The sequence below is a fragment of the Cetorhinus maximus genome, chromosome 4 (assembly GCF_964194155.1).
Source record: "Cetorhinus maximus chromosome 4, sCetMax3.hap1.1, whole genome shotgun sequence".
NCBI lineage: Eukaryota > Metazoa > Chordata > Chondrichthyes > Lamniformes > Cetorhinidae > Cetorhinus > Cetorhinus maximus.
This window is the reverse complement of record NC_135882.1, coordinates 124,250,002-124,274,925: the sequence shown is the minus strand read 5'-3', so window position 1 is coordinate 124,274,925 and position 24,924 is coordinate 124,250,002. Positions and strand designations below refer to the sequence as shown.

The 24,924-nt window shown below is 44.7% G+C and overlaps 1 long non-coding RNA gene across 1 annotated transcript in view; it reads right to left on the bottom strand.

Moving 5' to 3' along the window:
- Positions 1 to 24,924, bottom strand: part of LOC144679863 (uncharacterized) — a 40,158-nt gene that overhangs the window by 2,549 nt on the left and 12,685 nt on the right. Inside the window, exon 2 of the long non-coding RNA XR_013576434.1 lies at positions 22,034 to 22,102. This is a non-coding gene — a long non-coding RNA (uncharacterized LOC144679863). The remainder of the gene's footprint in view (positions 1 to 22,033; positions 22,103 to 24,924) is intronic.

Genomic DNA, 24,924 nt, shown 5'->3' with positions numbered 1-24,924 from the left:
GCAGTTGGCACTGTCAAAGCCTGCCATATCTTGCTTGCAGATGTCCTTGTAGCAGAGGTGTGGACACCCAGGAGGCTGTGACCTAGTGGCCAATTCACGATCCAAAAAGACTTTGGGTGTACGGCCGTCATCCATCTGATGAACGTGGCCGAGCCAGCACAGACGTTGTCGGCTTAGCAATGAGTGTTTGCTGATGGAATTCACACACTCCAGGACCTCTGAATTGGTAACTTTGTCCTGCCAAGAAATACTGAGGATATGCTGAGACAGTGATGGTGGAAACTGTTCAGCCTTTTCTGCAGCCTAGCATATGTTGTCCAGGTCTCACCACTGTAGAGGAATGCACTGAAGAACAGGCTTGGTAGACCCATGGTTTGGTGTTCTCAGTCAGGCTGCTGTTGTTCCACACCGTTACACAGCTTGGACAAAACAGCTACAGCTTTTGCAATATGTGTGTTGATTTCAGCATAAAGTGACAGATTGCTGGTGATTGTGGAACCCAGATGTGTGAGCTACCAACAACCTCCAGTATCACATTGTCAATCCTCAGTCTGGTATGTTAGCATAGAGCAACTCTCTACTGATGACTTGCCATACCTTTGCCTTGGATCTTAGACAAGCAAGACTGAACAGCTTTCCATCAGTGTATGCAGACACCCTTTGTAGATGATCTGAAGGCAAATAATAGCAGCAAAGGGAAGAATATACCAAAGAGTGCTGGTGCCAGAACATAACCCTGTGTGATCCCCCAATATTCCGATATTGCCACATGATAGCTGACCTTACCCATCATGTTGTCATGGAAAGAGGAGATCACATTGAGCAGCTTCAGCGGGCATCCAATTTTCTCCAGCAGCTTAAATAGACCACCTCTGCTCACATGGTCGAATGCCTTGGTGGGGTCGATGAAGGCAACATATAGTGGTCACCTTTGTTCACAGCATTTCTTTTGCAGTTGCCAGACTGAGAAGATCATGTCAATTGTAGAATTTGCAGTTCTGAAGCCACACTGGGATTCGGGATAGACGTGATCAGCCAAGACCTGCAGTCTGAGAAGGGCAACATGGGCATGGTTTTGGTTTCTGAGTGTTTGGAACTGCACTCATCCAGACAGGTGGAAAGTATTCCATCAGTCTCCTGGCTTGTAGATGGTAGACAGGCTTTAGAGAGTCAGCAGATTAGTTATTTGCCACAAAATTCCCAGCTTTTGACCTGCTCTTGTCGCCACAATATTTATATGGCTGGTCCAGTGAGGATTCCGGCAATGCTAACATGCAGGATGCTGATAGTGGGGGTTTCAGCATTGTTAGTACTGTTGAATGTCAAGGGGACATGGTTAGATTCTCACTTGTTGGAGATTGTCATTGCGTGGCACTTAAATGCTGCAAATGTTATTTTGACTTATCAGCCCAAGCCTGGATGTTTCCCAGATCTTGCTGCATGGAGGCACAGATTGCTTTAGTATCTGAGGAATTGTGACTTGTACTGAACACTGAAATCATCAGCAAACATCCCCAATTCTGACATTATGTTGCAGAGAAGACCATTAATGAACCAGCTGATGATAGTTGGGCCTTGGACACTACCCTGAGGAACTTCTGCAGCAATGTCCTGGGGCTGAGATGCTTGGCCTCCAACAACCACAGCCATCTTCTTTTATGCTAGCTATGACTCCAACCAGTTGTTACAATCAGTCCTTGGGCAAGGTCCCCCAATTTATTATGATCCCAGACGAGATACCCCAAATTGTTAAGTTGCTGAATGGGACCCCAAATTGTTATGCTCCTGGGTGAGGAGGAATAAGCTGGCTCCCCTTATTTATTCAACCCCCTCAGTTGGTCACAACAAGGTTAATTTAAAAAGGATCCCTTCCATCATGGATACCTTTTCCCAGTGCAAATGTATTTACGTTTTAGAAGGCACCAATTTAACTAGGCTTTCTTGAGTCAAAGAGTGAGTTTATTAGTTACTAAAACCCAAGAAAAAAATAATAAAAATACAACACACAGATCAGAATTGAGAAGTTGAGTCCAAAAAAAAGTTTAAAGAGATATACAAATCAGTCTTTGGCTTGTCCATGAGGAGTAGATGGCAAAACGTTGCAGCCGTTAAATTGAATAATTCCATAGAGCTGACTTTGGCAATTGTGCAGTTGGTTTGGAGATAGTTAGTTCTGCAGGTTACCTAAAGGAGCTGCCCTGTTTCCTTTTTGACAGTGGCTTTGCTGACTTGCCTCCAGCCACAGAGAGAGAGGAGAGACAGCCTTTTACCTGCAAGCTTCAGGGATACCTAGTTGATGTTCTTCTGCTTGGACCTTCATAGCACGCACTAGCAAACGAGATCTAGAACACACAGATCAGGTTTGCAGCTGGCTTTTTAACCCCTTTTCTTGTGTATTCTTGGAAGGAAAAAAAACAAACATGTCTTTCACCCAGAATCAGCTTTCTTTCAACTCAGACCATTTCCACATTCTGAGATAAAACTCAACAGGAGATGGTTTCTGCTGAGATGTGGTAATCAGATCTCTTTGTCTCTGCAACCACAGGAGAATAAAGTTCAGTCTTTTGCATTGCATATCTTCCTTTCAAGTGTCTCTCTGAAGTAGGCCTTGACACCTTTTTTAGGTGTGATATTCCATGTTCTCTCTGGAATAGTCAGTCAAGTATAATCCACATAGGAATTTTCCAGGAAGTGGTTACTTTACATTCTCAGCCAGCATTTGCTTGCGGGTCTTTTTAAGAAACACACGTCTTACTTAAAAATGTTCAATATGTCCGTAAGTAATTCGGGGCTGTGATCCGCTATCATGACACAGTGGAGTATTTTCCTCATGATACCCATTTTCTTCAGTTTTGCTAGGGTGCCTTAATGCCACATTCATTCAAATGCTGCCTTGATGTCAAGGGCAGCCATTCTCACCTCCCCTCTTGATCCTAGTTCTTTTTCAATTTTTGGACCAAGGCTATAATGAGGTCAGGAGCCGACTAGCCCTGGTGAAACCCAAACTGGTGATACAGCTATATCTAGGTATATAGGCGCTGCTTGATATCATGACTTATCACACCTCCCATCACTTTGCTGATGATTGACAAAGTTTAGTTCTATTTAGGTTCCATCTGATTAATTTTCCTTCCTGGATTCATTATTGTGTACATTACTTGACATTATTCCCAAAGTTTCCTCACCACCTGTCCTCTCTGCTTGTGGTCTCTTCACTGTTGACCCTATTGGGCCCAACAAGTCCACCATGTTATAAGAACAGAAAATGATGGAAATACTCAGCAGATCAAATAGCATCTGTGGAGAGAGAGAAACAGAGTTAATTTTTCAAGTCAGTTACCTTTCATCAGAACAACCCATCATGGTGTTGTTCACCATCCATGTCAGCAAACAGCCCTACTCATATTTATTGTTCTCATAGCTTTTCATTCCACCTTCCTTCAACCACTAGCCTATATAACCTATTTCTAAGTGTTGACATTGTCTTTGCTTCAATTCTGTTAAGTGCATTCCACAGCCTCAGAACCCAGAACAAAAGTGTCTCCTGCTCCTTATTCTGTATCTCGTATTTTTAAAACAATATTCATTCATGGGATGTGGGTGTCACTGACGAGGCTAGCATTTATTTCCCATCTCTAATTGCCCTTGTGAAGGTGGTGGTGAGCCACCTTTTTGAACCACTGCAGCCCATCTGGTGTAGGTACACTCACAGTGCTGTTAGGAAAGGAGTTCCAGGATTTTGATCCAGCAACAGTAGGGGAATGGTGATATAGTTTGCATATTTAATCTTATATTTAGGTTCCCTCAGTTTAGACCCCTCAATCACAGGAAACAGCTATTTCTATTTATCCTGTCACATAACTATAAATACAATCATCAAATCGTCTCAATCTTCTCTTTTCTAATAAAAATACCCCCAGTCTTTCATATTGCTCTTTACATTTGTACATCCTCATCCTAGTGAGATTGCACTGTATGTTCTTTTGCCCCAACATTGAAATCCATCTGCTTTTTTGCCCATTCCATCATCTATTCTCTTGTCACTTCCTTTGGTGTTCAGACTTATTTACTATGGTCTCCTATTTTAGCATTGTCTGCAAATTTGGACATAACTTGCTTTAGTTCTATGTTCTAATGTATACAGTTAACACAGAAACAATCTCAAAACAGAATCCTGTGGGACTTTGTTACCTACTTTCAACTGATCTAAGAAACTGTTCATAAACCCTATTCCCATGCTTCCTACCTTATGACCAGTTTTTAAATCCAATTTGACACCCTACCCCTAATTCCATATTCTATGCCCTTCAAGAATAGCCTCCTGTACCTACTCAAAAGCTTTCTGAAAGTGTATGTACACCAGATCCACTGCATTCTCCCCATCAAGGAAGTTGATGGCCAAGTTGCCCTGCCCCTCCACAGGCTGCACTACACTGGTAGCTTGCCAAGAGAATTGGCATTTAAATAGATGAAGGACATGAATTTTCTGTACTTCTAGATACCCAATAAACATGCTAGACAATATTAAAGCTTGTCCATTCAAGTGTAAATGAATTTTTAACAGCATGATAAACCTTAATTACTGCCAAACACCTCACTGGAACTGAAAATTTACTTTTATCAGATTGCAGTCAAAGAAATTAAATATCAGGTGCTGCTCATAAAGGAGGGCCAATCCAATAACTCCATTAATTTCTACCCTTACATGTCTCTGTAAGGATTCTTCAATCTAATTGGTTAGGAGGCATGCATTTGCTTGTCTTATTCACACAGGTCCCAGATCCCCTGTAGAGGACACCACACCAGTTGTAGTGCGAAAGCCCACAAAATATCTGTGTGCAAGTGTAAGTACGATGAATGGCAAGCATTGCTTGTTCACCACTAACTGCAAAATATGGACCAATACATTTATTTTCTACTCCAGTTTACAGCAAAATTTCTGTTAATGCCATTAAATATAGGCTAGTAATTCACTGAGGCTGTTTTGCAGGTACCAAATGAATACAGGAAGCAATCCCCTCTGTCTCTGACCCAAAGACAGAGGTCCAAGGATCACAAGAAATTGGTGCTTAATTGGGCCTCATGTGAATGACGTCAGTGAATTGGTGTCACTTGTTGCACCTCCACAGGTAAGATGCCTACTGAATACATTAATTTTGGGACGCCTGCCTGCTCTAACCTCACCCTCTGATCTTTCTGCCTCCCTGTGGATGGTCACCATTCCCCCTTTACCACTGCTGGCTCCCTATCTTTCAACAACAATTTGATCTAGTGCCTTTAATGGAGCAAAATGTCCCAAGATACTTCACAGGACTGTAATCATTCAAGAATTGATACTAAAGAAGGAAATATTATGACAGGTGATCAATAGCTTGTCCAAAGAGGTAGATTTTAAGGACCTTAAAGGAGGGGAGATGCTTAGAGAGTGAATTCCATGGGTAGACTAGATGATTGAAGGAAAAGCTGCCATTGGTGGGGTAAATGAAGTGGGACAGCTGTACAAGAGGCTAGCGGAGGAATGCAGAGTTCTCAAAAGAGCTGTAGGTTTCAGAGAAAGGGAGGGGTGAAGCCATGGAGTGGATTCACTCCAAGGACTGGGAGCTAACAGTTTAGTGAACACAGAGATAATGAGTGAATGCCAGGTAGGATATGGACAGCAGAGTTTTGGCTGAGCTCAAATTTATGAAGAGTGGAAGATGAGAGGCTGACCTGGAAAGCAATGTAATAGTCATGGAGACCTTGCTCTAGAAGCCTCTCCCCACCCCTAATGTGTCAGATTGTCTTTAACTCCCTCACAATTTCTTATAGCTTAAGCGCAGGTAACCTCAGTTGGAAATACCCCCCAGATGTGTTTGTCTAAATTGACACCTGCTATTCAAAAGCTGCAGTACCGACATATCACTGCCCTTGGTGTGCTGCTATTCTTACCATAAATATTAGCTATTATAGTTCAGATTGCATTCTTATCTACTTAAATTTCAATTGAATTATACCACTCCCTCGTTCCCCTCTACACTGAATTCCCATTCCAGCCTAATTCCCATTATAAAAATCTTGTTTTCACAATTCCTATCTCACTCCATTATCAGGTCATTCCAAGATGTGCTCTCCACTGCTGGTTCACTCTTCCATTACTGCTCTCAAATATTGGTAATGACCTTCATAGGTTCTGCCTTCTAGGCCTGCTGATCACTGCTAGTTTCCTTCTCAGCAGCTCCCCTCCTGACTGTTTGGGCCCTCCTCCATTAGTCCTACCACTCCATTGATGTTCTCCCTCCTGACCGTTCTCCCCCACTACTTGGCCTTTGCTTTGCTTGTGCTCTCCATCACAAATCTCATCCTTTTCGCCAGGCAGTGATATGTGGGTACTGCAGCACGTGGGGCTTTTGAGCAGCAGGTGTCAATTTAGACAAACACATCTTGGGGAAGTATTTCCAACTGAGGTTACCTGAGCTTAAGATATAAGGAATTGTGAGGGAGTTAAAGACAGCCTGGAGTGGGAGAGGTTTCTGGAGCAAGGGCTCCATGCCTATCTCATTGGTCTCCTGGCTGGCCTCTCATCTTCCACTCTTCATAAATCTGAGCTCAGTCAATGCCATGTCCTACCTGGCATTCACAGAATCACAGAATCTTTACACTGCAGAAGGAGGCCATTTGGCCCATCGAGTTTGCACTGGCTCTCTGAAAGAGCATTCCACTTAGTCCCATTCCCTTTCCTTATTCCCGTAACTTTACACATTATTTATTTTCAGGTACCATCCAATTCCCTTTGAATACCTCGATTGAACCTGCCTCCACCACCCTTTCAGGAAGTTTATTCCAGACTCCAACCACCCTCTGGGTGAAAAAACTTTTCCTCGCCACATTTACTCCTTTTGCCAATTATTTTGAATCTGTGCCCTCTAGTTCTTGATGTTCTCTTGAATGGGAACAGTTTCTCACTATTTACCCTGTCCATACCCCTCAGGATCTTGAATACCTCTATCAGGTCTCCTCTCAGCCTTCTTTTCTCCAAGGAAAAGAGTCCCAAACTCTCCAATCTATCCTCATAGCTCACTCAACTATGTTAGCTCTAAAGCTACCAATGCCTCAACATTAAAATCCTCATCACATTTTACCTGCATTTCTTCACTGTTAATCCTTTACTCTCATTGATGCTCTCCTCACCATCTTTGTTCTCTCCTACAGGTCCTCACTTACCACTCCCCAACTATTATATTCCGCCATTGGTGATTTCTACAGGCCCTATCCTCACTTTCAATGCAGATGTCTTCAATATACAAGATAAGATGACTTCAAATTACATAAAACAGAAACATAGAAACTAGGAGCAGGAGTAGGCCATTCAGCCTGAGCCTGCTCTGCCATTCAATATGATCATGGCTGATCTTTTATCTCAATGCCATATTCCTGCTTTCTCTCCATACCCCTTGATGCCCCTAATATCCAAAAACTCACCAATTTATTTCTTGAATATACTCAGTGACCCAGACTTTACAGCCCTCTGTGGCAGAGAATTCCACAGTTGACAACACTTTAAGTGAAGAAATTTTTCCTCATCTCTATTCTAAATGGTCTGCCCCGTATCCTGAGACTGTGGCCCCTGTTTCTAGACTCCCCAACCTGCGGAAACATCCTCCCTGCATCCAGTCTGTCTAGCCCTGTTAGAATTTTATATCTTTCAATCAGATCCCCTCTCATTCTTCTAAACTCTAGTGAATACAGGCCCAGTCGAACCAAGCTCTCCTCATATGGCAGTCCTGCCATCCCCAGTATCAGCCTAGTGAACCTTTGCTGCAGTCCCTCTATGGCAAGTATATCCTTTCTTAGGTAGGGAAACCAAAACTGCATGCAATACTCCAGGTGTGATCTCACCAAGGTCCAGTATAACTGTAGTAAGACATCCCTACTTCTGAACTCAAATCCTCTTGCAATGAAGGCCAACATACCACTTGCCTTCTTAATTGCTTGCTGCACCTGCCTATTTACTTTCAGTGACTGGTATACAAGGACACCCAGATCCCTTTGTACATCCACATTTCCCAATATATCACCATTTAAATAATACTCTGCCTTTCTGTTTTTCACACCAAAATGTATAACTTCTCATTTATCCACGTTATACTGCATCTGCCACCTGTTTGCCCACACACACAACTTGTCTAAATTGTCCTGAAGCCTCCAAGCATCCTCCTCACAACTCATAACCCCGCCCAGCTTTGTGTCATCGACAAACTTGGAAATATTGCATTTGGTTCCCTCATCCAAGTCATTTATATATATCATGAATAGCTAGGTCCCAAGCACTAATTCCTGTGGTACACCACTAGTCACTGCCTGCCACCTGGAAAAAGACCCATTTATTCCCACTCTCTGTTTCTGGTCTGTCAATCAATTTTCAATCCATGCCAGTATATTACCCCCAATCCCATGTGCTTTAATTTTGCCCACTAGCCTCTTATGCGGGACCTTATCAAAAGCCTTCTTGAAATCCAAATACACCACATCCACTGGTTCTCCTTTATCTTTTCTACTAGTTACATCCTCAGAAAACTCCAGTAGATTATTTAAGCATGACTTCCCTTTCATAAACCCATGTTGCCTTTATCTAACATCGTTAAAGCTTTCCAAGTATTCTGTTACCACGTCTTTTATAATAGACAGTAGCATTTTCCCCACTCCTAATGTTAGATAATTTTGTATTGTGGAGCTAAAGCTTTTAACACACTTTGATTATGGTTTGGACTCCAGTAGTCTAAGGGGCTCAATTTACTTGGTGCATTAGAGTTACCATACATTCTAATTATGTATTAAGGGATGATAATTTTGTGATTTTGAGTTAACTGAATTGGCGTTAACATTTGTCTACACTCCTAAAATTTCTCCTGGGAATAAATATTTCTAACGTACGTTAACACTCAGGCTGCGTTAATTTTTTTTGCTTGCTAACTGCTTGTTAAGCAGCAATTAACATGGAATGTGCAAATTTGCTTAGTATTTACTTAATTCCTACATTGCATTAATTTCTCCTATTTATAATTGGCATTAAAGGATTGGAGACAGTTGGCAGAGTTCCAATGGTGCAGAGAAGGAGATATTTTTATGAATCTGCAGCATGCTATAGCATTAGATTTAACATTACTAGATACTTTGGAAGAAAAGCAAAGCCCTGCAAGACAGGAGGTCCTGGACCATATGAAATGGACATACATTATTTGCAACTATGCAATGCAATGTGAGTACCATCAATGTGTCATCTATCCGGATCTCACAGAAACTGCACCTCTGTCCTTTCCTGATCCATAATCAGTGGCTCACCCTGCAGGAACACATCAGGCTCCCCAGGACTGTGTGAAGCAAGTCTGCCTATGCCGACACATGTTTCAGGTTGTATTGGCACAGAGCTCTGAGTTCCTCCTCTTGGGCTTGTGGGTTTTCAGATATGAAAATACACAGGATGCGCACATGGCCTTTAGTCATAACGAATAGAGACATTCAAAATGAATGCATTGAGGGTTCATTACAAGTAGCAACAAGAGCAGTCTGTCTCCCATTGTTGTTACAATTACAGCATATTCTACATTTCCTGGCATTGTATAATCATATCTTTGACTTTGAAAATAAGTGCAACAATGAATATCATTGAATTATAGCATGATACAGCATATGTGTGATTATTATCCACATGTAAGAAGTGTTATCTCTACAAATTTTTATTCTATTGGTTTATTGACATCTATAACACCCTACTTGTAATGAGTGAAAGGCTTTAATCATTGCATGTCGATACCCATCCCAGTGAATGTAACCTTCATCTCTGAAACATAGTTTGCAAGTCGAGAGACAGAGAGGCTGCACATCAATGTAGAAACTGCTAGCTCTAATACAATGACATAAATAAATAAAACTTCACCTTACTGCTGAAAATGGAAAATCACATTGGGTCCTTTTGGGTAGTCATTTCTATCTGCACATAAAGATAAGTCAACAATGTTTCTCCACTGTAAGCAGGTCTATAATTTCTAGCCTGTTGTAAATGTTCTAAAATATTTCATTATCTCTCTTGTTGTGCCTCACTTACTGCGATACGTTTTGGCTAAATTTCTGGGAACCTATCCAGGTAAACATCACTGATTTGTAACTTACTTCAGTAGGCACGCCTATTAATGTAAGATAAAGACAATTTAAATCCATAAATGGCAAGGTAAAATAATTAATAGTCACACCCATAGATGACAATGTCATCTAATTGACAGTGGTCCTCATTGTTTATCTTGCTTGTTTCTTCAGATTCAGATCAAACGTATTTTTGATATATCTTTTCAAGAGAGTTGTGAAGACCAATTTAGGTTCCTGGTTGGGCGTTACCATGCCTGCGCGACCCTCTACTTGGTTCTGGATTTCCCTTATTACAAAAACAGGCCATCTTATGGTTACCTCACACAATCCACAGTAATTTAATCAATAATAAAAGCCTTATTCCCTCATTCAGTGTGCCAATTTGCACACTCCACTAATGGATTGATGCACTGACTATTATTTGTAGTTATTATGTGCATATTAAAGGAAGTAATGGCTGATTCAGCACCACTAGTTTGTGGATTGACTGCTCAGTTGTATGCTAATTGGGCAGAACTTTATGCTGATCAGGCATGCAATCGCCCGACCCGATCGAACGTAAAATCGGTAAGATGACATTGAGCGAGCGTCCCAGCATCAACCACGCTCGTGCGCTATTTTGGGCGTGCCTGGTTGTCGGAGCAGTGCCCACCATCAATTAAAAGGACATTAAAAAGGCAATTGACCAAGATTTCACATTGTCCGTGTGGTTTCGCGCTCGTTGCACAGGCAAAACGTGCAGGCGGACAGCCAACATTTTGAAAAACCTCATTCCAGCGTGGGATAAAAAGGGTCAGCAGCATTGCCAGTGTGAGTAGTGAGGAGTTTTGGAGATAGTTTGCTGCTGGTTGCTTATTGGTACTTGGCAGCTTCATATCTGTTCAGGGCTTCACTGTTAGCATTTCCTGGCTTCATTTCAGGACTTATTGGTGTCTCCAAGGACACTGGAGGATTCAGACCCCATGTGATCCCTTCCAAGTATCAGACGTCTTCCATGACCCTGGTAACGAGGATTGTGGCCTCCGCTGGAGACACCTCCTCTGAGGAGGAAGAGAGGAGCAGAAGGGAGAGGAGGCCAGGTGTCCCTATGCAGCTTCCAGGGGAGCAACCTGTGGAAGGAGGGGCGCAGACACAAGGGGCACAGGACCACCAGGTAGTCCAAGGCAGAAGGGGCCAGAGAAGACACCACTATCCTGCTGCCAGGGTTTACAGGCAGTGATGCAGGTACCTCAATATATCTGATCTCTATTTGTCAGATATTTGGGCATGAGATCACATCCGACTGTGTGGGTGGACCCTCCATGCCAGAGGCACTGAAGGTCACAGTGGTCCTCAACCTCTATGCTTCCAGCTCTTTCCAGGGGTCAGTGGGGGACCTGTGTGGAGTTTCCCAATCAGCTGTCCACAGTTGTGTCAAGCTGGTGACAGAAGCTCTGTTCGGCTGGTACTGACCTTTAGTGTTTACCATACGGACGAGGCCAGCCAGGCTGAGCGAGCCAGAGGTTTTGCAGCAATTGCTGGGTTCCCCCATTGCATCCAGGGTGCAATCGACTGCACACGTGTGGCCATCAAGGCACCAGCAGGTCAGCCGAATGCCTTTGTCAACAGGAAGGGCTTCCATTCTATGGACGTCCAGACAGTGTGTGAGCACAGGATGCTGATTCTGCAAGTGTGCAAGGTACCCTGGCAGCTCCCATGATGCTTATATCCTGAGACACTCCCAGGTGCCAAGGTTATTCAGTGCTCCAGCCCAACTGGATGATTGGCTGCTGGGCAACAAGGGCGATCTGTTGAAAAGGTGACTCATGACGCCTCTCTGCCACCCAAGAACAGAGGCAGAGCAATGTTACAATAGGAGTCATGCCTCCACAAGGGCTGTGGTAGAGAGGACCATAGGTCTTCTGAAGATGCGCTTCTGATGCTTGTTAGCTTGAACCATTGGGGAGACTGGTCCAAACCGGGATGCTGATATTGCAAGGTGCCTCCAGCAGTGACTGCTCCCTGGCCAGCTTTAGTGAGGAGATTGTACAAAGTGCGCAGTCATCCAACTGTTCTCCAGTCCACTAGTTTGCAGACCGTGCTCAAGCAGTGAAAAGTTCTGGAGCATTTTTTGGCACATTGATGCTTCTGCGTTGCTTGAGTGGGCAGATAAGCTAGAAGCCCGGCTCCAATCATATCAATGGCTGCGCCTGAACTGTCTCAGTTGCAGAGGAATGAGGAATGGTCACTTTATATAAGGTGTCCCTAATGTGTGACCACTTCCCTTGTGCACCCTACCCCCAACTCGGAATGCTTGTGCGCTACATTCAACCACAGAGCTGCCCTTGCCACCCCCCACAAGTAACCTCAACTGCAGGGCTGCCCTTTACCCTGCCCAACCAACACACCTCAAGCTTGAGGTCCCACAGGCAGCCTTGGTGATCGCTGCACAGCATTAGTTTGTACATACCTCTGAGTTTTCCTCAAAGTGCAGCCCGCCAACTGCATGCCTTTTATATGCTGTTAACTTTAACTAATGACATGTCCTTGTTCTCCCTTAGATTCGTCAGCATGTACTCACTCGCAAGACCCTGAAGGGCCACCCCTGACACCAGAGGGCCGCCGGGTTTCATCTGCACCTGCATCATACCTGCTCTCTGAACCAGGCACCAGCGCAGATATCAGCGTCTTGGTGGGTGTTAGATTGTCGGCAACATTGTTGGTGCACATTGGTGAGGGCGCTTTATACTCGCTTGAGGTGCAGGCGGAGGCAGAGAGTGCCCAGGGCGCCGATAGTTGGAGGATTGCTGGAGACCAGGATGATGCTGGGTCGAAGGCAGAAAGCTTCTGGAGTCATCTGTTAGGCGGCAGATGCTGGACGTCCAGCGGGATATGTGGGAGGATCTGGCAGAGACCCATGAGGGTATGTGTACCATGGTCTCCATTGTGGAGGAGTCCATGTGGAGCATAAACATTCCGTTGACCCTCATGGCCAAGCGCACTGCCTCCTCCATTGAGAGAGTGGTGGCTGTCATGGAGAGGCAGCTCCAGGGACAAAATCAAGGGTGCCTGGGGTTGCACTCGGATCTGCAAGCCCTCACACAGGAAATGACCTCAGGTGGTCAGTGCCAGTGTGGGAGATGGATGAGGCACCCAGTATTCCAGCTAGGTGTCCGACCATCAATGGTGAGCAAGGAGATCCAGAGCAACCTCACATTGGCGCACGACCTGCTTGCCGTCTCTGTAGGCTCCTCTCAGGCCACTCCGGATGATGCCACCAGCTCCTCTGCTCCTCCACCAGTGATCATGGCATATGATGAGGCTGTGAGACTGGGAAAACGGCAGCTGTGGCACTGGCCGCTCCCTCCCAGGCAGAGCCAGCATAGGCTCCACTGACCAGAGGACGGCCGCCAAGGTCATCAAGGCCAACGAGACAGCAGAGTCAGCAGGCTGTCTCCAATGCCGCTGCCAGTGAGGGGGTGCACCAAGATGCAGCGCTCGCAAACATAAGTTTAAGGCACCATGAGCACAAGAGGGGTTGTTCACGGGTGATCTTCTATTCAGTTCTGTTTGGTTTATAAGTCTACTGGTGTGGACATCAACAGCAGTAATGGTAATGTCAGTGTGATTTCAATGTGACAATAACATTAAACTTGCTTTTATGATGGCCTGAGTATGTTTCACCTGTTATTTTTGGTGCAGGTTATGCCAGTGTGTAGTGCTGGACGTGTGGGGCTCTAAACTTCATTGCACAGGCACTAAGTGGACTTTGGGTTCACATGACAGGGGCATTTCAGACATCCTGGATGGAAGCGGCAGCCCTGGCATGAGGTGGGGGCGGTTCTTTGGCAGCCTAGCTGAAAGAGTGTTGGATCAAGGCGTCCCTGCTGTTACAGAGGTCAGCCTCCATGCCCTCAGTGTCCTCCTCACCGTGCTCCTCTTCTGACTCACAACTGGATTCATTTGTGGCCTGTGAAGCTGCCTCAAGATTCTCTTCCTCCAGTGGGTCCTCCCTTGCCAGTGCCAGATTGTGGGGAGCACAGCATCCAACCGCTATCAATGACACCCGGTCTGGGGGGTATTGTAGTGCTCTCCCTGAAAGGTCCAGGCAACAGAAACACATCTTCAGAAGACCTATGGCCCTCTCTATCACCGCCTTTGTGGAGGCATGACTCATATTATAATGCTGCTCTGCCTTTGTTCTTGGGTGGTGGAGAGGCATCATAAGCCACTTTTGCAACGGATAGCCCTTGTCACCCAGCAGCCATCTATCCAATCGGGCTGGAGCACTGAAGAGCCTCGACACCTGGGAATGTCTCAGGATATAAGTGTCACGGGAGCTGCCAGGGTACCTTGAACAGACTTGCAGAATCTGCATCCTGTGGTCACACACTATCTGGATGTTCATGGAGTGGAAGCCCTTCCTGTTAACAAAGGCACCCTGCTCACCCGCTGGCCTCTTGATGGCCACATGTGTGCAGTCAATGGCACTGTGGACACAGGGAAACCCAGCAATCACTGCAAACCCTCTGGCTCGCTCAGCCTGGCTGGCCTCATCCATACAGAAATGGATAAATGTTGGTCTGAAGACTGCACAAAGCACAGGGAAGTGGCCCTGGACTGAGACACCTGCCTTTATCTTGTGCAGAAAGATTTCACATCTGAGTGACATGAATGCTGCTCATCAGAACAAGGAGCCATAGGCAGGGAGACATTCTTGGCAGTTTATTAAAAATTGTAAACATTACATACTAGCGTTTAACACCCATGCCCAGGCAGTGAAATTACATTTTCTTAACCTTTCCAACCCTGCCACTACATTTTGGTGCTCCCCAGCGGAAGTGGAGGCAGCCTGATAACTGCTACGCCCTGTGTGTGATGACTTTGGTGGCCATCCTCTTGAGGGCCTAGGCCTGGAGGGCGCAGGCCTGCTTTTGGGGTCCTGCTGTGTGGCAGTAGCCCCTCCTCGGCCTGTGGAGCTGGAGCTGTTGAGGTCACAGGAAGAGGGGCTTCAGATGGGCCCGACACTCCCGGAGTCACCTGGGTGGATGGCCCCGGAGTGTGTACCTGCTGATCCTCCTCCCTATGTGGACCCAAGGACCCCAAGCTGACTCCTTGAAAAGAAGGGGTAGCTGAAGTGAGGTCGAGGTGCACCGCACCACTCTCGCGTAAACACTGTTGGAGGCCAACTATAGCATCAGCAATGGAGTTGAGCCCGTGCAGCTGTGCAGGAGCAATGTCCTGGACCAAGGTCTCCATGGCGGCCACCATCCCACCAGTGTTGACCTCGGTGCATTGGCATGCCGGCGCTATCACCTCAGACTGAAGGCGGATGCACTCCTCCATCGTGCCTTGCAATCTGAGGAGTGCAGCGGACATCCCTTCCTGATGTTCCCGAGCTTGCATTTGCAGGTCCAGGAACTGTGACATGACCGAGTCCAGAGGCTCATCATCTGACTCAGACTCAGCAGATTTTTGGCCTCCAGCAGTCCTCCAAGTGCCGGACACCTGGGAAGTCCCTGCCGCCACCTGCTGTGGATCAGAAAGTGCGATGTGCTCATCAGATTCTGATCCCGAGGCTACTCTAAAGCTAGGTCCCATCGAGGTGTGTGTCTCTGTGCTGGTGGCGGGTGTGGGTGAGCACTGTGATAGGACTTCAAGGAGGGTGTCTTCAGATTCCTCTTCAGAGGTTTCTTCGGGGCTTGTTTGGGGGCCATCGGTTGTGGACTCTGTGGGCTGTTTCCCAGACGTGCTTGCGAAAGCAAACGGAGATAATTAGTGCATGGCAGTAGCCTGTGAAAGAGCATATGTTACTCACATATGATTGTCTGATGGATGTTGCACTGCTGGATCCTCACTTGGTAGAGCAGCACCACCGACCTCACCGTCAGCACAGGAAGGATCCGGATCTTCACCGGCCAGCTGGATGGCTCTGTTTTCAAAGTCCATGAGGGCCTTGGTTTCAGGCATTCCTCCACTGGTCTGGACCTCTCCCTCTTGTTGTGTGCCAGCTTGTCCTGCATGAATAGAGATGGAGAGAGTCCAAGCAGGATGCCTGCCAGGCCAGATGATAAGCATGCCTTGCATGCATGGGCGGTGAGTGGTCCCATGGGCGGGATGAGGACATGAAGGTGTATATGAGAGAGTTAATGGTGGCGTTCCTTGAAATGGCAGTGAGGGAAATCCCTGTGGATGTGTGATGGGTTTGTGAGTGTGTGAGTTGAGAGTGTGAGAAGAGTGACTTACCCTGGCGGAACGGAGGAGATCATTCATCCTTTTGCGGCACAGGGTGGCTGTCCTCTTTTGAAGGGCATTGGCACTGACCACCATTACCACTACCTCTCAAGCCTGGTTGGTCGTGCAACTGCCCATCCCACGGCCGGAGCAGATGTAGAGGACATCCATGGCATCCAAAAGGCATTCCAGTGATGTGTCGCTAAACCTGGGGGCTGCAGTCTTTTTGCCTTTCATGGACATCTTCCCTGCAGCAGTTGTGGGCTGGAAGCGCTGAGAGGTATGTGCATGGCTGGACTTTAAATATGGCTCCCAGCGTGATGAAGCGGCGAGGTGATGGCGTGGTGGGCGAATGAGAACTTGTCCAACATGGAAATGGCGTGTTTCCCAGGAACACATAAGTAATGTGGCAGGTTTGGGATGATATGGCATGAAAACCCGCTATCGTGGCCGGCGTGTAAAATGACCTGGAACGATTCCGCCCTTTAAGCCTACTCTTGGTCATGAGAAGTTTAAAAACAACTGTTATACAACAAGCCATCTCCCAGGTGAACTTGATATAAAAGATGCAAGGTAGTTCAACCTGTTTTTTCAAATGTAGACTTGATTTAGGTAAATGTATGAGAGTCAATTACTTTTGGATCAGTTATGAAAATTGAACAAGCAAATGCCAACTAGTGAAATGGTATATAAATGGCTAAATCTGATCATTAAGCTGAGTTACAAGATTGTGTAACTGTTAACTGTCACAGAAAAATATTAGGTAGGCTAATTAACTCTCATGGTAAGAAAATATTGCAAGAAAGGGAAAAACTGCATATCTATTGTGTAATAAATTTGATACATGGGGCAAGTGCTGAAAGCTCATTATAATTACCCGCAGTGCTGGTCAATCCTGTAGTTGATGCTGTGATGGGTAAATGTTAAAGGCTGACATGCAATAGCTGTTGGTAACAGTTACAGCATACTACTTTGAGATTACGTAATCTCACCATGGCGATTCCATAAATTACTTAAATTGCTTTCTGCAATATTGTTTTTCGGCTGCCATTTTTTCTCAGTCATTAGAAAGTCTAATAGCCAATACAAGCTGTAAGTACAGTTAAAATAAATTATACTCTTCACAAGATATGATGTATTCATTCATTGAATTCTCTTTTGAATCTTTTAATCTCTTCGTACAAGCTTTTAAATGAAGCTCTCAGTCTCTCCCAAAAACCTGGACTTGGAATTAATATATTTGCCCAAAACTCTGACATTGAGCTGAATTAAGATTGTGCAGCTTGAGCATGTGCTGTGCACAGGTGGTGAGGGAACCAACAAGAGGGAAAAACATACATGACCTCATCCTCACCAACCTGCCTGCCACAGGTGCATTTATCCATGACAGTTTAGTTCGAAGTGACCACCACACAGTTCTTGTGGAGACGAAGTCAAATCTTTACATTGGGGATACCCTCCATCATGTTGTGTGGCACTACCACCGAGCTAAATGTGATTGATTTTTAAAAGATTGAGCAACTCAAGACTGGGCAACCATGAGGCGCTATGGGCCATCAGCAGCAGCAGAATTATACACAACCACAATCTGTAACCTCATGGCCCGGCATATCCTCCACTCTGCTGTTACTACGAAGCCAGGGGATCAACCCCGGTTCAATGAAGAGTGCAGGAGGGCATGCCAGGAACAACACCAGGCAAACCTAAAAGTGAGGTTTCAGCCTGGTGAAATTACAACACAGGATTACTTGCATGCTGAACAGCATAATCAGCAAATGACAGACAGGGCTAAGCGGTTCCACAACCAACGGATCTGATCTAAGCTCTGCAGTTCTGCCACATCCAGTCATGAATGGTGGTGGACAATTAAACAACTCACTGGAGGGGGAAGCTCTGCAAATATCCCCATTCTCAGTTTTAGATCTTGAATTCTCTCCTTCATCTCCACCCCCTTTCAGATCCCCTCCCTTTTTTTTCCCCAATAATTTATATAGATTTTTCTTTTCCCACCTATTTCCATTATTTTTAAATGTATTTCCATCCATTGTTTTATCTCTACCTTTTAGCCTATTTCGATTCCTTCACCCCACCCCACCCCCACTAGGGCTATCTGTACCTTGCTTGTCCTGCTTTCTACCCTTAATTAGCACATTCCTTAGATAATATCACCACCTTCAACACCTCTTTGTCCTTTTGTCTATGACATCTTTTGGTTATCTCCACCTATCACTGACCCTCTATCCAGCTCTACCTCCACCCCCACCCCCCACCCCCTTAAACCAGCTTATATTTCACCTCTTTTCTATTTTTACTTAGTTCTGTTGAAGAGTCATACGGACTAGAAATGTTAAATGTGTTCCTCTCTGCAGATGCTGCCAGACCTGCTGAGTTTTTCCAGGTATTTTTATTTTTGTTTTGGATTTCCAGCATCCGCAGTTTTTTGCTTTTATCCCCATTCTCAATGATGGAGGAGCCCAGCACAGCAGTGCAAAAAATAAGACTGAAGCATTTGCAACCATCTTCAGCCAGAAGTGCCGAGTGGCGGATCCATCTCGGCCTCCTCCAGAAGTCCCCAGCATTGCAGATGCCAGTCTTAAGCCAATTTGATTCACTCCACGTGATATCAAGAAACAGGTGAAGGCACTGGATACCGCAAAAGTTATGGGCCATGACAATATTCCAGCAATAGTGCTGAAGACTTGTGCTCCAGAACTTGCTGTGCCCCTATCCAAGCTGTTTCAGTTTAGCTACAACATTGGCATTTACTCAGCAATGTACATAATTGCCCAGGTTTGTCCCACCCGCAAAAAGCAGGACAGATCCAAACAAACCAAATACCACTCCATCAGTTTACTCTCGATCATCTGTAAAATGATTGAAGACATCATCAACAGTGGTATTAATCAGCACCTGCATAGCAATAAGCTGCTCAACGGTGCTCCTTTTGTGTTCTGCCAGGGTCAATTAGCTCCTGACCTCATTACAGCCTTGGTGCAAACATGAACAAAAGAGATGAACTCCCGAGGTGAAGTGAGAGTGACTGTCCTTGACATCAAGGCCGCATTTGACCAAGAGTGGCGTCAAGGAGCCCGAGCAAAACTTGAGTCAATTGGAATCGGGTGGAACCTCTCCGCTGATTGGAGTTACAAAGGAAGATGGTTGTGGTTGTTGGAGGTCAATCATCTCAGTTCCAGGTCATCCTCAGGGTAGTGTCCTAGGCCCAACAACCTTCAGCTGCTTCATCAATGACCTTTCTTCCATCTTAAGGTCAGAAGTGGGGATGTTTGTTGATGACTGCACAATGTTCAGCACCATTCATGACTTCTCAGACACTGAAGCAGTTCATGTCTAAATGCAGCAAGACCTGGTCAATATTCAGGCTTGGCCTAACAAGTGACAAGTAACATTCACACCACACAAGTGTCAGGCAATGACCATCTCCAACAAGACAGAATCTAGCCATCACTCCTTGACATTCAATGGCATTGCCATCACTGAATCCCTCACTATCAACATCCTGGGGGTTACTATTGACCAGAAACTGAACTGGACTAACCATATAAATATTATGGCTACAAGAGCAGGTCAGAGGCTAGGAATCCTGTGGCGAGCAACTCACCTCCTGGCTCCCTAGAGCCTGTCCACTATCTACAAGGCACAAGTCAGGAGTGTGATGAAATACCCTCCACTTGCCTGGATGAGTGCAGCTCCCACAACACTCAAGAAGCTTGACACTAACCAGGATAAAGCAGCCCACTTGATTGACGCCCCATCCACAAACAGTCACTCCCTCCACCAACAAGGCACAGTGGCAGCAGTGTGTCTATCAAGATGACCTATCACCATATACAAGATGCACTGCTGAATCTCACCAAGGCTCCTTAGTCAGCACCTTCCAAACCCACAACTACTACCAGCTAGGAGGACAAGGACAGTAGACACATGGGAACACCACCACCTGGAAATTCCCCTCCAAGCCACTCACTATCCTGTCTTGGAAATATATCGCTGTTCCTTCACTGTCGTTGGGTCAAAATCCTGGAACGCCATCCCTAACAGCACTGTGGGTGTACCTACACCACAGGGACTGCAGCAGTTCAAGAAGGCAGCTCACCACCAACTTCTCAAGGGCGATTAGGGATGGGTAATAAATGCTGGCCTAACCAGTGATGCCCACATACCATGAATGTTAAGAAAAAATGTATTCTTCCAGGACACATTAGTATTGTTCCGATAGTTTTACTGATGATTCTTTTGTTTACTACTAGGCCTTTCTTTCCCTAGCCTTACTTCAAATAATTTTGAAAAGGAAGAGGACACATTTTGAACTCACTTGAGGTGAAATTTATATATTTTTTTCTTTTTATGAAGAGATTATGTAATACATATAAAAATCCGCAACACTTTTTGTATGAGACAGGAAGAGAATGAAAAAAAAACACTGCCAGCATTCTCATTGCATACCTGTTGCACCTTTTGTTATTTGTTCTATAATTTTTTTTTTAAATGTTATATTAACTTGTGAGGGTGAGGGTTGAGCAATATTGAAATCAGAGGGGAAAAAAGAGGTTAGAAGGAACAAATTTTCTTCATTTAATGTTACTTCCATTCTCAAAAATATACTTGCATTTTGAAACCAACTATTTATCTCAACTTGACAGTTAGAAAATATCAATTCAAATTGTTAATGTCTGAGAAACACAACCAAAGGAAATGAATCATAAGCAGTTGAAACGAAGTAGGGGTCCTATCAATTGCATCCCCATCTAATCCAGCCATTTTTCAAAGGCCAGCACGTCTGTCAGAAGCTGACAGGATATTTCTTTAAATATGAGTCTCCAGTGATGTCATTTTGGCCCAACTACAATTTTAACCTAAAGCTTGAAGTGTGGAAATAGTCATGAATCCCCTTCTTAGCCAAACTGCTGGGTTCTGGATCGAGGGCCAGATGAGGCCCTAGTGAGTTTAAATTCTGAATTTTTTTAAGGTTTTCTCATGAGCCAGGAGGAACAGTAGTGACCTCTGGGCCCCACAAAGAAATATTTGGCCTTCCCTTCCCTCCGCTGCCCTGGGCTTCACCTCCCTTCCCCTGGCCATGATCTTTCTTTGACTCCCCTCTCCACTCACCCGACTGCTGGGGACCATCCTGCTATTTCCATGCCAGCAGATTCCTGCGTCCCAAATTCCCATATTTGTCGGCCAGCCAGGCATTATAAAAAGAGAATAAGCATTATTTTTTGCGGATTCTAATTTGATCTCATTTTAAAACAAGCTGAATGTTGAAATCAAACAAAGCACCTTTGGCACAAATGTATAGGAAGGGATGTGGGGAGAGTGGGGATGTATTTGACATTTTGGGGTAATGGGAGGGGAGACCAAGGGCCACATTTTTCCTGCAGTTCCTCACCCCAAATACAAATTCCAGCTATTGTCAGCACCTTTTACCACTACACCATGCCAAGTAACCCACTGCTTCCCAACCCAAGGATAAAAAGACAGTAAGATAAGAAAAGAGGATAGAAAGAGAAGTAGAAAGAGTTAAGGGGGTGAGAAGCGAGAGAGATAGGGTGGGGGCAAGAAATCATTGCAATGGCCTGCAACATCATGCTGTCATATTTGAGTTGCACTCTTCCAAGCTCTCTGCACACGTCCACAATGCAGATGGAAAGCCTGCCAGGACATTACTGTAAAAAACATTTACCTCATGGATTCAACTCCTTTTGCCTTCTTTAAGCTGTTGCATTTTCTGAAGCTCAGGAAACCCAACTGCCTGTGGTTAAAAGTAGAGTGACTGTTAAAATGAAGGCACACAGCCTGCTTAGAATATTTAAATAACCAACCCATTTCCCATCAGCAGACTGGTCATCCAGCCCTTATCCCACCACTGTTAAAACTTGAAGTGGGATACAGTGGTTCACGATCGGCTTGGTTTCTGTTCCAGAGTTTTTGTATTTTAACTTCTTATATGACCCCATCCCAACCTGTTTTTGGAAGTTAAATATCAGTCCAATGCATGAGTTAAGATTGGTTTGATTGTACTTGCCTTTAGAACATAAGAACACAATAAATATAAACAGGAGTAGGTCATCGAGCCTGTTCCATCACTTAATAAGATAATGGCTAAACTTATATATCAACGGCACTTTCCGCCCTATTTTCATACCCTTGATTTCCTTAGTTACGAAAAATCTATCAATCTCAGTTTTAAATTCACTCAATGACTAAGCATCCACAGCTTTCTGGGGTAGAGAATTCCAAAGATTCACAACCCTCTGGGTGAAGTAACTTCCCCTCATCTCGGTCTTAGATGGCCAACCCCTTATGCTGAGAGTATGATCCCGTGTTCCAAAATCTTTAGCCAGGAGAAACAACCTCTCAGCATCTCCCATGTTAAGCCTTCTAAGAATTTCATTCAGAAAATTTAGGCCATTCTATTCAATCTCTCCTCATAGAACAGCCCTCTTACGCCAGGATTAAATCAAGTGAACACTTTTGGCACCATCTGTAAGGTAAGTATATCCTTCTCTAAGTGAGCCCAAACTACACACAGTATCCCAAGTGTGGTCTCACCAAAACTCTATATAACTGCAGCAAGACTTCCTTTCCCTTTTCCCTCAAATCTTTTTCAAAAAAACGCTAAAATACCATTTGTCTTTCTAATTGTTTGATGTGCATTTTTGCTTCATGCATGAGGGCCTCCAAAATCTCTCTGAATACCAATATTTACTAATCTTTCACCTTCAAAAAATACTACGCTTTCCCTATCAAAGTGGATAATTTCATACTTCTTTACAATAAACTCCATTTGCCACCTCCTTGGTCAACCACATCCCTTTGTAACCTCTGCACCCTCATCTCAGCTTACTTTCCCATCTAGCTTTGTATCATCAGCAAAATTGGATATATTACACTCAGTGTCCTCATTTAAGTTATTAATGTATAGTGAGAAGAACTGAGGCCCAAGCACTGATCCTTGCGGCACTCCACTAGTTACAACCTGCCATCCTGAAAATGACCCATTTATTCCTACTCTCTTTTCTGTCCATTAACCTATCCTCAATGCATGGTAATATATTGCCCCCATCCCACGAGTCCTAATTTTGTATAACAACATCTTGTCTGATTGAATGACATCCAAACATCCAAATATATTACATCCACTGGTTCTCCCTTATCTACCCAGCTAGTTATACCTTAAAAAAAGCTAAAATATTTGTCAAACATGATTTTCCTTTCATATAACCCTGCTGACTCTGGCTAATTACATTGTGATTTTCCAAGCACCCAGTTATCATGCTCTTAATAATAGATTTAAACATTTTCCCAATGTCTGATGCCAAACCAACTGGCCTATAGTTCCTTCTTTTCTCTCTCCCTCCTTTTTCACACCATTCGTTGCATTTGTTACTATCCAATCAATGGACTTTTTAGAATTTCATGGAGTTCTGGAACATCAAAACAATTGGACAGAGCTTTCCAGAGCTCCCCCACCCCCATGGCAGGTTTAATGTTTGGCAGTGGGGGGACATCCCATCAATGGGATGCAGATCAAGACCCGACCAGAATCATCCTTCCCTGCCCAATCATCCACACCACCAGTGGGTTTTCACGGCAGTCCAAAGCATGCCTGGACCAATATGGCGTGCAAATGTCAGACTAACCTGAAAGGAGGCCTGGGGCAGCTTGCGGTGATAGGAAGGGAAGATGGAGGCCTCCAGCGACCGGATCCTGCAACACCACATGCAGCAGTGAGTGAGTGGAATATCTACAATGTGGATCTTTTAGCTTCAGGACCTTGCAGGAGGTGGATCTTCTCCTTCAACAGAGGCCATTTGATGTCCAGATGCCTTTTAAATACGGCGCCCGGATATGATGATGGGGCACGAGCCATTCAACCCACCCTGCTACACAAAACGTTGGGAAATCCCCGACTCCATAATTAATTAGGCCAGTGTCGCGTGATACAGTGCAAATTCCCACCGGCCTGCGCAGTGAGAAATTCTCCCCATTTCCACCCTCGCCACAGGACTTTGCCCCGGAAAGGAAAATTCGGCCCACTGTCTCTGCCACCATCTCTTTTAAAACACTAGGGCATGCCCATCAGGGAATTTGTCAGCTTTCACTCCAATTAATTTTTACTGTACCTTTTTTAATGAATATTGATTTTAGTCATTTGGTAGTACAGACTTGAATATTGTTGAAAAAAGCAATAGCTGAAAAAAAATGTCTAAACTTCTCATCTTGCACTCATCAGGACATTCGCAAGAATACCAATATAAGGGGAAAGCAACAATTTTTACAATATATATATGAAAAGAGTGCGATTGGTTAGCAAGTGGCATTGCCATGGAGCATGCACTAGTGATGGTGACTACCAGTTAACTGTCAAACATTGTTTGAAATTTAAACCAGGCAGCTTGACCCTGAGTGGAATGAGTTAGCAAATGGCTGCCACTTATTTTGTTTAGCTGAAAAAGGTGCAATGTATGTACATGTTCTTTCTGCAAAGAGCAGGGCCCCGTGTATTAATATATGTAGCTTCCAGTACACGCAAATGCTCCACACTGCAAGCCTGACTGACAATCATAAATT